Here is a 13113-nt window from a genome sequence, read left to right as displayed (position 1 = left end):
GTCCCCAGTGTCCACTTCGTGAGTGCACCAGGGGGTCTGACTAGGAGTCAGAGAAAACATATGTCTGTAAGCTTGTAGAACCTGTCTACAGTCTGCTTGCTGCTGGTCAGTGAGGCTGCCGGCCAAGGCTACTCCATCAACTGAACCATCATCAGGGTTCTGAGAGAGCAGGTCTGGGAGAGGGTCACTCTCTTCCTCCTGTCCCTCATCTGTTGCCATGAGCAAGCCAATGTCAGCCCTGTCCACATATGCTTTCAACCTATTCACATGAAGTACCCTGTGGGGACTTCTGGGAGTGCCAAGGTCTACCAGGTAGGTAGCCTCTCCCTTTTTCTCCAAAATGGTATGGGGTCCACTCCACTTATCTTGGAGAGCTGCTGGGGCCACTGGCTCCAACACCCATACCTTCTGCCCTGGCTGGTACACCACCAGGACAGCCTTTTGGTCATGCCAGGCTTTCTGTAATTCCTGACTTGCCTCCAGGTTTTTAGTTGCCTTCTTCATATACTCAGCCATCCGGGAGCGGAGACCAAGTACATAGTCCACTATGTCCTGTTTAGGAGGTTTGAGAGGTTGCTCCCATCCCTCCTTCACCAGACAAAGTGGCCCTCTAACAGGATGGCCAAACGAAAGTTCAAAAGGGCTGTAACCAACCCCCTTCTGTGGCACCTCTCTGTATGCAAAGAGAAGGCAGGGCAGAAGAACATCCCATTTTCGCCTAAGCTTTTCTGGTAGTCCTTTAATCATACCCTTTAAGGTCTTGTTGAACCTTTCAACAAGACCATTGCATTGAGGATGGTAAGGGGTGGTGAACTTGTAGTTAACACCACACTCCTTCCACATTGCCTTCAGGTAACTACTCATAAAGTTTGTACCTCTGTCAGACAGTACCTCCTTAGGAAACCCCACCCTGGAGAAGACTCCAAGGAGGGCCCTTGCCACCACAGGAGCTGTGATGGTCCTAAGGGGAATAGCTTCTGGGTATCTAGTGGCATGATCCACTACCACTAGAATGAACCTGTGCCCAGATGCTGTTGGTGGGTCCAGGGGACCAACAATGTCAATCCCCACCCGCTCAAAGGGCACCCCCACCACAGGCAATCGTATCAGGGGGGCCTTTGTGGATTTACCTGCCTTGCCACTTGCCTGGCAGGTAATGCAAGAGCTGCAAAAGCTCTTACAGTCTTCACTCATCTGGGGCCAATGAAATTGAGGGACATTTCTGTCCCAGGTCTTGTTTTGGCCCAGGTATCCTGCTAAGGGAATATCATGGGCCAGTGTGAGCAGGAAGCCCCTAAACTTCTGAGGTATGACCAACCTCCTGGCTGCACCAGGCTTGGGGTCTCGACCCTCAGAGTAAAGGAGCCCTTCATCCCAATATATCTTATGGGTACCACTGGCATTCCCTGCAGCCTCAGCAGCAGCTTGCTGTCTGAGGGGTTCAAGAGTGGGGCAGCTCTGCTGCTCCAGGCTCAAGTCTGCCCTAGAAGGTCCCCCTGCCCCCAAGAACTCAACCTGATCAGGTTCCAGTTCCTCTGGGGCAGTTCGTTCTTCAGGAGCTAGATCCTCTTCTGCTAAGAGAGTCTCTACAGACTGATCCTGGGGGGAAGGCTCTGCCTTACCCCTGCTACCCCTCCTCTTGGAAGGCCCTTGGTCCATTTTTCCAGGATCCAAGGCCTGTTCAGTTCCTGTCAGCTTTGCTTTTGACCTTGTCAGGGCAAATACTTCTGCTGGTATACCCAGCATTGCTGCATGGGTACTTAGCTCCACCTCAGCCCATGCTGAGGTCTCCAAATCATTCCCTAGTAAACATTCCACAGGTAGGTCTGCACTCACCACAACTTTCTTGAGGCCAGTTACCCCTCCCCAGGAGAAGTTCACAACAGCTAGAGCATGGTCTGTACTAACGTTGCTAGCGTTGGTCACTTGGTATATCTCTCCAAGTATGATCTGGCTAGGGTCTACAAGGTCCTTAGTCACCATAGTGACACTAGCCCCTGTATACCTGTAAGCTAGTGACTCCCTTCCATTTATGGTTGGCTGTTGTCTGTATTTGCCCAGACCACTGGGGCTCACAAACAGGGACAAGTCCCCATCACAAACTAGAACAGCCTAAGTAGGAGTTCTGACTAGGCCAGAGTCCTCTCTAGATCCCAGGGTCAACCCTACTATGCCCTTGTTCTGTGCACCAACACCTATAACTGTACTAGGGGGAACAGGATCCTTAGGGGCAGGTGTGGTGCTTTTGGAGTCTTTGGCCTTATTACAGTCTGAAGTCCAATGGGTAGTCTGTTTACAGTGTTTACACCATGGCTTCCTTGGTTGTTTGGGTTTGTTGTTCTTGGTATTCTCAGATGCTGCTTTTTGGGGGCCTGTTGAAGACTGCTGGTCTTTTCCCTTTTCCCCACCCTTGTCAGAGTTTTTGGCATCTTCCTTTTTAGTTGCACCTCCCAAGGGCTGGACCTTCTACTTAATCCTGGTTCTGACCCATTTGTCTGCCTTCTTTCCCAATTCTTGGGGAGAGGTCAGATCAGAGTCAACCAGGTGCTGATGTAAGAGCTGATTCTGACAATTATTAAGGATCTGCTCCCTCATTATGATATTGTATAATCCTGTATAATCATTTACTTTACTGCCAGTTAACCAACCTTCCAGTGCCTTGGTTGCACAATCCACAACGTCTACCCAATCTTGATTCTGTGCTTTCTGGGTGTCTCTGAACTTAAGTCTGTATTGATCAGTGGTTAAGCCAAACCTATCTATTAACGCAGCTTTCAAGATATAGTAATCATCAGCATCCTCATCTCTTACAGAGAGGAGCTTGTCTCTACCTTTATCTGAAAAGGAGAGCCACAGGATTGCTGCCCACTGCTCTACTGGGACCCTCTGTACTCTACAGGCCCTCTCAAGAGCAGATATCCATTTGTGGATGTAATCCCCATTCTGATAGGGGGGCACAATCTTGTGGAGGTTCCTATTGTCAGGGACTTTCTCTCTAACTCTAGGGGTTTCCTTACTGCCACCAGGGGTCTCTAGACCCCACTTCATTGAAGCTTTCTGAAGCTCCAGGGCTTCCCTGTCCAAAGCTAACTGTTCTCTTTTAAGCTGAAGCTTAGCCTGCTCAAATTTGATCAGTCTGCATTTCCTCTCATGAGAGGATTCTCTTCTCTGAGAAGAGGCAGAGGTCCCTTTGGATCTCACAGAATGGATGGACCCCTCTAAGGGGATCTGTTCCTTCTGTCTGGATCCACCATTCTCCTTTTAAGGATGGAGGGAGTGCCTCTTGGGCCATCACCTCCAGTTTGTGAATGGTTGTTGTCTTCCAGGTTGAGTTCTTCCTCTTCCTGGTCCTCATAAGAGTCCACTCTGGGAGTGTCCTCTTCTGAAGGATGCCCACCCAACCTGTCTACCCCACTGGACCCTATGGTCTCCATAAAGTCTGCTATGAGCAGGATTTCCCTGAGGCGTTGGGTGTTAGCACCTTTGTTTGTCTTCAGTTTTCTAAGGGTGCACATCTCCCTGAGCTCAGCAAAGGAGAGATGATCATACTTATCGACTGGGACCCTGGGACGGGGGACCTTTGGGGTCCTTCCGGAGCCTTAGTGGTACCTGCACCTGAAGACATGTCTAGTGTAGTGATAGTGGTGTATCTACCTACACTAAGTGTGGCCTACTGAACCCTCTCTTGAGTTGTAGTCAAGGTGTGCTAAACCCTCTACACACAACTCAAAGTTCAGTAGAACTTATTGTATTCTAGCTTGAATTTATATGTACCTTTGGTACCAAGTGGCTTTCACTTTAGAAATTCAACTTGTTATCTGGTAAAACAATGGCAAGCTTGAATCCAACCGCTGCACACCAATGTGAGAAGTTGGCCTGGCATATGCTGTTCCTAGTTATAGGGACACCTTGCACCAGTCCAATTCGACTCTTATTGATGATAGGTTTAAGACAACCTTTAAAGAAAGCTATCCTAGTGGTAGCTGTGGAGAGCAGCCTTCAGGCTAAGTCTTGAAGGAGTGTTAAGCTTATTGTTTTACCATAATAACCTCTTGAATAACCAAATGAAAGAGTAGTCCACACAGGTATATATATAAAATATATGTATTTATTCTAGGCAGAATCCCACAGACACTTTATGTGACTAGTGGCAAAGTTACATTCCAAACAAGCATTTATAAACACAATAAATAGCACAGAAATCAATGGGCCCCAGGGGGGGGACCAAACCATATACTAAAATAGTGGTATAAGAACCACGACAATTCTACAGGCAATGCCTAGGGCATTCAGGATTGCTTGCCCCTTCAGAATCCACCCACAGTTAAGAGGAAGGGGACCCACGGGAGACGCGTGCAGTGCAAAGAGTTGCTATCGGGATCGCAATGTTAGCCTATGGAGAATGTCGCGGTTGAATAATTAAAGCTTAAGGACACTTCTAGCAGTAGTACAAAGTTAAGGCTTGAGACTTAAGGCTTTGGAGAGCCCACCACCACGGGAGTACCGAAGTACCCCTGTTACCTGCCCCAGGGAAGCCGGGTGCATAGGTCGATTCTCGTGTCGGGTCGCGGGCTGATTTTCAATGGAAAAGTAGTCCAAACTGCTGCTAGCTGAAAGCGTCGATGAAGTCGTGAAGATTGAAGATGTAGAAAAGGTAAAGATGAACCTGAAAGCAGAGGGGACAGAGTCTGGGTCACGGCACAGTGACCAGGGGGCTCACAGGTGAGGAAGGTGCAGCTGGGCTCTGCAGTCACGGGCTCCGGGAGGCTTCAAGGAAGGCCAGCTTCTGGAGGGCGACTGTCCCACGTCGGATGAGGGTCGCTGCGGTGTTAGTGTCCCGATTGGATCCACTAAGCCTTGGTAACCGCAACCCACGCAAGACAGACAAAGCAGCTGCTGGTGCAGACCCACGAGGTCTGAGGGTGCTCCCCTTTGGAGGGAGCGCAGAGCAGGCCTGGAGCAACCAGGGGAACTCTTGGAAATAAAGATTGTCCTCCGCCAGGGCCCACAAGTCGAGAGACAAGGGACCGCGGAAGGCAGCAAAAAGGGCTCCCACGGGCCACCGGAGCGGACTAGGGAGCTGAGCTTTGGCACGGATGCTGCTTGAAGATTGGCTCAGAAATGGGCCAAAGCACAACTTCCCCACTGGTCGGGGTCGTGTGCTATGCAAGAGGTGGCCGGGGTCTCGGGGTATGCAGGGATCTCGGCACCCACGTGGTCCACGGTGCTCAGGCTTGCTGGGCACGCTCGCAGGACTCTGGGATGCTCTGGAGACCCACCTCAAGGTTGATGGAAGGCGTCGAAGTTTGTGAGAGCAGCGAAGTTCCAACCGGGTATCTTGCAGTCTTTTAGGTGCCTGCCAAGCAGGGGGATAACTCCTTTATCCCAAGGGAGATTTCGTCAGTCAGCTGGGCAGCAGCTCGTCGAAGGTCAGTTCTGTAAAGTTCTGGACGAATCTAAGGCTCTGGGGCCACGTTATTCCCATATATCCCCAAGATTAGGGGATGGTCCCAAATAGAGCCTACCAATCAGAGTAGAGGCGGGAAAGGGTGGCTACACCTACTCCCCTTTGTGTGTTTCCCGCCTGGGCGAGGGGCAGGATGCCCCTGAACCGGTTCCAGGCGGTGTATGCAGAATTGGGGCTCTGCAGCTGCCTACATGCAACTCTGAAAGGACATTTGGTGCACCCACCCTGTTCCAATCCACATATCCTGTCTGGGGAGGTGCTGGCACCTCCCTGCCACAGGAGCCCTATTGTCCAGATGGCGAGGCTGGGGTTTTCCCCAGCAACAGCCAGCCAGAGTTGTGTAGGTGGCGGACAGTAGCCATTTTGTGGTACATGTGCACTTTTAAATTGGTGTCTAAATTATACCGCTTTTCCCATATCGCCCTTCTAGCAAGGGGGAATCGTACCCTCATGCCCATGGCTGGACTGGGGGTATGATTCCTTCATGTTTGACACCAAACACGATATGGTTCTGTGTAGCCATTCTCAAGTTATCGCGATGACGCGATTTACTTATAATGCGGTTAAGAGTATATGGTATGGCTACACTACAAACAACCCAGTAACGATTTTACAAAGGTTGCAGAGAGGCCCTACTCACGTAGGGGTCCCCCCTCACACATACCTCAGCACCCAGCCCTGTAGGATTACCAGGGCCTGCCATAGGGGTGACCTATGAGAGTATATGTGTTGTAATGGTGTGGGATATAGGGTACCTACATCCCTGTAAGGGGTGATAGCACCACCTTACCCAGACTACAGTAGTGGTCTGGTGGTGTCAGTTTGTATGGCTGTCCCAGGGTGGCACAATAAGTGCTGCAGCCCTGGTAGGCCTATTGAGGGGCCCATGCCCTGGGTACCTAGGGTACCATCTACAAGGGACTGGCAGGGCACCCTCAGCATCCAATTGGTTGGTACCTAGGGTACTCACAAGGTTTAACAGAGGAAGATAGGCTGGGGTCCTGGATAGCAGGGCCACAGCCTGGCTAAAGTCATAAAAACAGTCAAAACATCAGAAAAAAGTTGGGGGCAACTATGCAGTCGATGCCACTCTCCTACAGACTTCTTGGATCGCTTCAACTTACCCGAGGACTTCGAGCCAGACGAGCGATGGTGTTGGCTGCGGCTCCGCGACCGATCCTTGGACCTCCTCCTGGACCGGGATCGAGAGGGGCGCGGAGCCGAGTGACGAAGCTCGAGAAGCTTACGGGACCGCTCCCGCCTAGCTTTCGAGGTCAGGGCCATACAGTTGGAACACGACTCCGCGTCGTGGTCGGGCCCCAAACAATACAGGCACCGGCGATGGTGATCGGTTACCGACATCAGTCGGTGACAGTCGACACAGGTCTTGAAACCAGGCATCCTACCGGCACCAGAGTCAATAAAGTGACCAAAAAAGAGTAAAAAAATTTGTCAAAAATGACTAAAGGGGTAGCTCTCCCGGATCGGCGCTTACTGGCGCGGAAAAAAAGAAGAACTGACGTCAGCGCGCGAGGGCGGCGTCTAAGTACTCCGACGACGTCATTCCGGCGAATGACGCCAACGACGGACGCGGAACCGCAGACGACGCCTAGCGATGCGCAAGGGGTATTGCTACAAAAATCTTCCGGATCCAGTCTGACGCCTGGGGATATTCTAAGGTGAGGAATCTAACTAACGTGTTTCTTTCAGATCCTTAGTTTCATAATTGATGATTAATTTGTGATCAAGGGAATCTGGACAATAACCTGAATGTGCTTTCACAGTTGTACATATGGAAAAGGAAATCCCTTATTAAATAGCCGCGTGCCAGAAGCCAATGACCACATTTTTGGGATCCCTTGATGGAGTCTAGAACTTAGTTTTATTTTGTTGGAGGCAGTCCATGGTGGTTGTGCGGTGTTATTGCACCACAACTTTCTTTGATATCACTGCAGGTAGAGAATAATTGAGGGCTTGAAGGACACCCCTGAACCTCAGGATGATGATTCAGCAGGGCATCTGAGTTTGTGAAATAATCATGAGCCCCATGTAAGCTTGTACACTGCATCATCTACAAGATGATAAACTCCATTTCCCGCCACTCCACCCAACATTCAAATTTCAGATGAATCCTGTACATTAGTAGCAGCTTCAACAGGCCGGAAACCAGGAAATACTGGATTAGAACATTGGTCTGATGAATAAGTTATTTACCTTTGGAAAATGTCTTATCCAATAGAGACTATCTAGCCGCAGATTCCTTACCTTAGACTATTCATCAGGTGTCAATCTTGACATGGACATTTTTGGGTGAGCAGTGCTCCTGTGTGCAGGTAGGTGTGGCGTCGTTCAGCACCACCTGGTATCCTCAGCGCTGGAAGTGATGTGTGCAGTGCCTATGGAGGAGTTACTCCAGCACACTTATGTCAGTTTCTTTTTGTGGTTTTCCACGCCAGAAGTGTGGAGCCATGAAGGGCACGGACCACTGATGCACTAAACTAGGAGTTTGAAAGGGGAACAGCCCTTAGCCTAAAATCTGTTGGCAGAGCATGAAGGAGGGCTAGGTCGGTAAGGAATCTGCGGCTAGACAAGGTTCTTTCAGATAAGGTGTTAACGAAGGTTAGTAACTTGCTTATCTGACAGAGACTTCTAACCGGGGATTCCTTAGAATAGAGGGGCTGCGATATGGATTAGGCTTGAAAGTCCAACAGGACGGAGCGGGCAAAATGCATATCACGCCAGACAAGACTGTCCAGGCAGTAATGCTTTGCGAACGTGTGCAGGGAAGCCCACATTGCTGCCCGTCAGATATCCAGGACACGAACTCTGCAAGCTAACGCAGTGGTCACAGCCTTAGCTCTGAAGGAATGAGCTTGAAAGCCTGGAAGAGGTTGCTTTTTTGCCAATGATTAGCATATTTTTATGCAATGCACTATCCATCATGGGATGGTGCATTTCTGCACTGCCTTTCCTTCCTTTGCTCCGAATTATCCCATGAAGTACTGATCGTCCACCCGAAACTATTTTGTGCAGTCGAGGTAAAATGGGTCCAACCAATGGCATATCTTGTCTTCATTAGAGGGATAAGACCGAGCATGGATGGTAGGCAGAGTTATGGACCAACCTATGTGAAAGGGTGTTACCACTTTCAGTAGAAAGGATGCTCTACGAAGGACCAGTTTGTCTGGGTAAATGTTGAGGTACGGAGGATGTGCTGACAGTGCCTGCCACTCACTGACACTCCATACAGGTGTTATCACCACTAAGAAGTCCGTTTTTATGGTAGTAGGCTCAAGAGGGCAGTTATGTAGAGGTTCAAAGGGAGCACACATCTAACATCTGATAACTAGGTTGAGGTACCACTGTAACATAATGAAAGGTGCTGGTATCTGGAAGTCTTTTCAGAAACGCATTTACAATAGGGGACTTGAAAAGCAAGGACTGATATGGCAACCGTAGAAATGCAGAGATGGCAGACAAATAACCTTTCAATGTGCCCAACGGAGAGCCCTGATGGGCTAGGGTAAGAACAAACAGAATAACCTGGGAATAGGGTGCAGAAAGGGAGTCAACTATTTTCACCTGTGCACTAAGCCACAAACTTGCTTAAAAGGCAGCACTTGGTGGAGGGACGCCTGGCTGCCAAGATAACACTGCAAACTTCAGGCGAAGGTCGAAAGCTGTTAACTGTCACCGCTCAATCTCCACACATGAAGGGTCGGGTGCAGAACCCAGCACTAGCTCTGTGACAGAAGATCCTCCTGAAGAGGAAGCCTGATCGGAGGACCCATGCTCAACTGCTCGGGATATCAGACTCTCAGAGTCAAATCCGTAGCCACTAGAATGATTTGGGCCCAGTCGTTCCTGATCTTCTTGAGAACTCTGGGCAAGAGTGGTATGGGAGGAAAGGCGTCCTTACAGGAGGCTGGAGCTCCATTCGAGACGAAAAGTGTCTCAGAGAAAGAGCAGCCTTGGAAACTCCAACAAGCAAAACTGCTGCCATTGTGCATTCTCGACGGAGGTGAACAGAAATAACCAAGGCTCTCCCCACTCTTGGACGAGACCTTGCGTCACCTCTGGATAGGGAGGCCATTCGTGATGCGCTAGGTATGGACACCTGAGTTGGTCCGCTCTGACGTTCAGAGGGTCTGCCAGGTGGTAAACCACAAGGAATATGCACTGGTGTACCAGCCAAGTCCAGAGGTGCAAGGCCTCCCTCTTGACAAAGGCTTTATAACCCCACACCACCCTGTTTGTTGCAATACCATATGGCGGTGTTGTTTTCCATTAACACCTGCACTATCTTTCGCCTGACTGAAGGAAGGAAGGAAGGCTTTTAATACCAATCCGATCACCTGAAGATCCAGTAGATTGGTCTCCTGCGGTTTCCAGACTCCACATCAGAGTCCTTTGTACTCCCCCCTCTTCCAGAAGGCCAAGGGAGAGGGGTCTGCCACAGACCCAATCGTGGTTTGTTAGCCAGCCACCACTGCAGGTCTTTTGCAGTTCCCTCTGAGATATGGACCATGTCGGAGAGATTCCCTGGATGCTGCCCCCACTGGAACTTCAGGTCCCACTACAAAGCCCTCATATGCCAGAGGGCATGTGCTACTGGGAGGTTGCACGAGGCCACGAGTCCCACCAGCCTCAGTCAGTCTCACAGAAATCAGGGATACATGCTGAAACATCAGTATTACAGCCTGAACATCTTGGACATGCCGCTCAGGAGAATAAGCCACAAACTGCACTGTATCCAGAATAGCTCAGATGAAAGAGAGCGTCTGATAGGGAGTGAGGTGTGACTTCAGCATGTTGCTAATGAATCCCAGCAAATGCAGGAGGTTCGCCGTTACCCTGACTTCTGTAGATGAACTGTAACCAACACCATCACGTTTGTGAGTACCCAAGGGCCATGGTAAGGCCCCAAAGGGGAGCATGGCAAACTGAAAGTGCTCCTTGACAACGTGAACCATAGGTAACGCCTGTGGGCAGGTAGAATGGGGGATGTGAAAATATGCACCCTGCATGTCCAACAATACCATACAGTCTCCTGGGTTCAGAACAGACAGGGCTCAGGCCTTCTCCAAGACCATGGGCAGCACTTGCTCAAATGAGTCCCAGATGGTATGGAAGTACTGATCCAAGAGGCATGCGGTGTTCACTGACACATTGCTAGGCTAGAGGAAGAGAACAATATCTTCCCCAAGGTATTTAGCCTTTTGGATGCCCTCTCCAAAGGAGTGGTAGGGGATGCATCTGGGTTGACTTTGGAGATGGAGGATTGAACCCCCAACCTCTCTGGGGTGGGGTGCTGGATGAGGAAATTGTGGTCTCCTGGGGTGGGCAATGGCAGGCAATTTTCCAATGCACATGAACTCCTTGGACCAGGTCCCGGGTAGTACGTCAGAAAGTGCTTTATTGAACGAGAGTAATGGTGTGATGGGAGCAACTCATGGCTGAATCACCTCTGGCAAGATGTGTGTCTTGACTGCCACTGAGGGCAGCGTTAAGTCCAGGAACTCAGCCACCCTCTGCACCACCATTGCGAAACAGGCACCCTCCTCCTTAGCGACATTAATGGGAGAGACCAGGCCAGTGTTTGGGGAGGCGTCCAGTCCACCACCATCTTTTTTTTTTTAATAAACTTTTTATTAACATTAACTCTGCAGCAGTTACAGCAGTCACGACCCCAGCACAGACTGTAAGTATACAAGGTATATGTAAGGGCACCAGACAAAATCAACATCACATCAAGGGTAATTTCGCTCAGAGACCAACCCAACATAGAGCGCCATACAGACAACCCACCGACTCGCCCAAGTCCCAGGGGCTCAAATTCCCATAGTGCATGCTTAAGTGTCTCCCAAGGCTCCGGACTTTCCCTCTGTTCCCAAATTATCCATTAGAGCCTGTCTCTCACGCCGGAGTTCCACAGTGGGAGATATACAAATGTCCCCCCGATATTTATTCCACCGTCCCCATTTACGGTCCCATTTTTGGGGGCACCCTCTACCCTTATAAACCGTTTTCTCCGCCACCATCGAGAAATCCATATCTTTAGCCCAGGCGCTCAAGGACGGCAAAGCAGCCACCCCCCATTTCTGGGCAATGTTCCTCTTAGCTAGGGCCCAACCCAACCCCGCCCACTCCTGCTCCGCTGGGGTAAGGTCCGTATCCTCCCACACGTTCAGGAGACATAACTTAAGGGAGGGGACCACCGACTTCCCGGTGGCCCGTGCCATCTGGCGGGTGACTTCTTTCCAATAGTGTTGTATGGAGGGGCAGGCCCATAAAATTTGTGTAAACGTGCCTACGTGGGAACAGTTACGGACGCATAGGTCATTAGGTCGCCGGCCTAGTTTGCACAAGAGGACCGCATCAAAATATACACGGTGCAACACCTTGAGTTGGACCAGGCGGAGCCGCATCGATATCGCCACCTCCCGAGGTGAGGCCAGCGCATCTCGCCAAACCTCGTCAGACATCTCGCCTGCGTCCGACTCCCACCTAGCCTGGAGTTTCTCCATCGGGTCGTCTCGGTTGTTGACTAACTTTTTGTATGTGAGGGAGATCGCCCTGTGGTCCATGGGGTTGAGCAACAATCTATCTTCCAGGGGTGAATAAGCTGGAAGGGGGGTCTCGGCGGGCAGGACCCCGTCGATTGCATGGCTTATTTGTAGATAACGGAATTGTTCTGAGGGAGCAAGTTGGTATTTAAGCTGCAGCTCCACGAACGTCGCCTTCCTGCCTTTAACCCATATGTCCCCCACTGTAGAGATGCCAATGAGGTCCCATTTATCGAACCCCGCGTAAGTGCTCAGCCGTCCCAGACAGTCCGGTTCCCATAACGGAGTGGCCTTAGTCAACCGCTCATACCACCCCATTCGCTTCTGGAGAAGATGCCAAATCTCCACCGTTCTGGCCGTGGGTCCCGTAAGATCTAGTTTCTTCGGATTCGAGTATAGTGCCCTATTATATCCACCCTTACCCAGAAGCCATCGGTCGGTTCGGAAGCTGGGGTCCTCCTGCGCCCCGAACACCCACTGGTTGATGGCGATTAGTTGAGTGGCCTGGTAATAGAGGCGTAGGTCCGGCAGGCCAATCCCGCCATCGTACCAGCCCATTGTTAGTTTCTGCATTGCTATACGTGGCGTTCCAGTATCCCACAGCAATCCCCGCAAATAGGCTTCCGGGACCGGGATAGGAGTGTTCTGAAGGGCATAGAGAAAACGGGGGAGCGCCAACATTTTGAAAAGGGCTGCTCGGCCCAGGAGTGTAAGGGGCAACGACTTCCAATGGACCACATCTGATTTGAACCTCTGTAGAGGGCCCTCTAGGTTTCGCTCGTAGAACACTGCGGTGTCTAAGGTTATGAAAACTCCTAGATATTGGAAGCCCTGTAGTGCTACCGGTATAGTATATCCCCTGGGGCTAAGCGGTGGATCACCCCGGAGTGGGTACATCTGGGATTTGCACCAGTTGATGCGGTATCCCGAGTGGGCCCCAAATATATGAAAGATATGTAGTACCGTACGAAGCGATCGCGCGGGGGAGGCCAAGTATAGTAAAACATCGTCCGCGTACAGCGAAATGCGGTCTTCATGGTCAGCTGTCCATTTGATGCCCCGAATTTCGGGGTCATTTTG

This window comes from Triturus cristatus, chromosome 10 (assembly GCF_964204655.1).
Source record: "Triturus cristatus chromosome 10, aTriCri1.1, whole genome shotgun sequence".
In the NCBI taxonomy this organism is placed as follows: domain Eukaryota; kingdom Metazoa; phylum Chordata; class Amphibia; order Caudata; family Salamandridae; genus Triturus; species Triturus cristatus.
Note: the sequence above shows the minus strand (reverse complement) of the source record.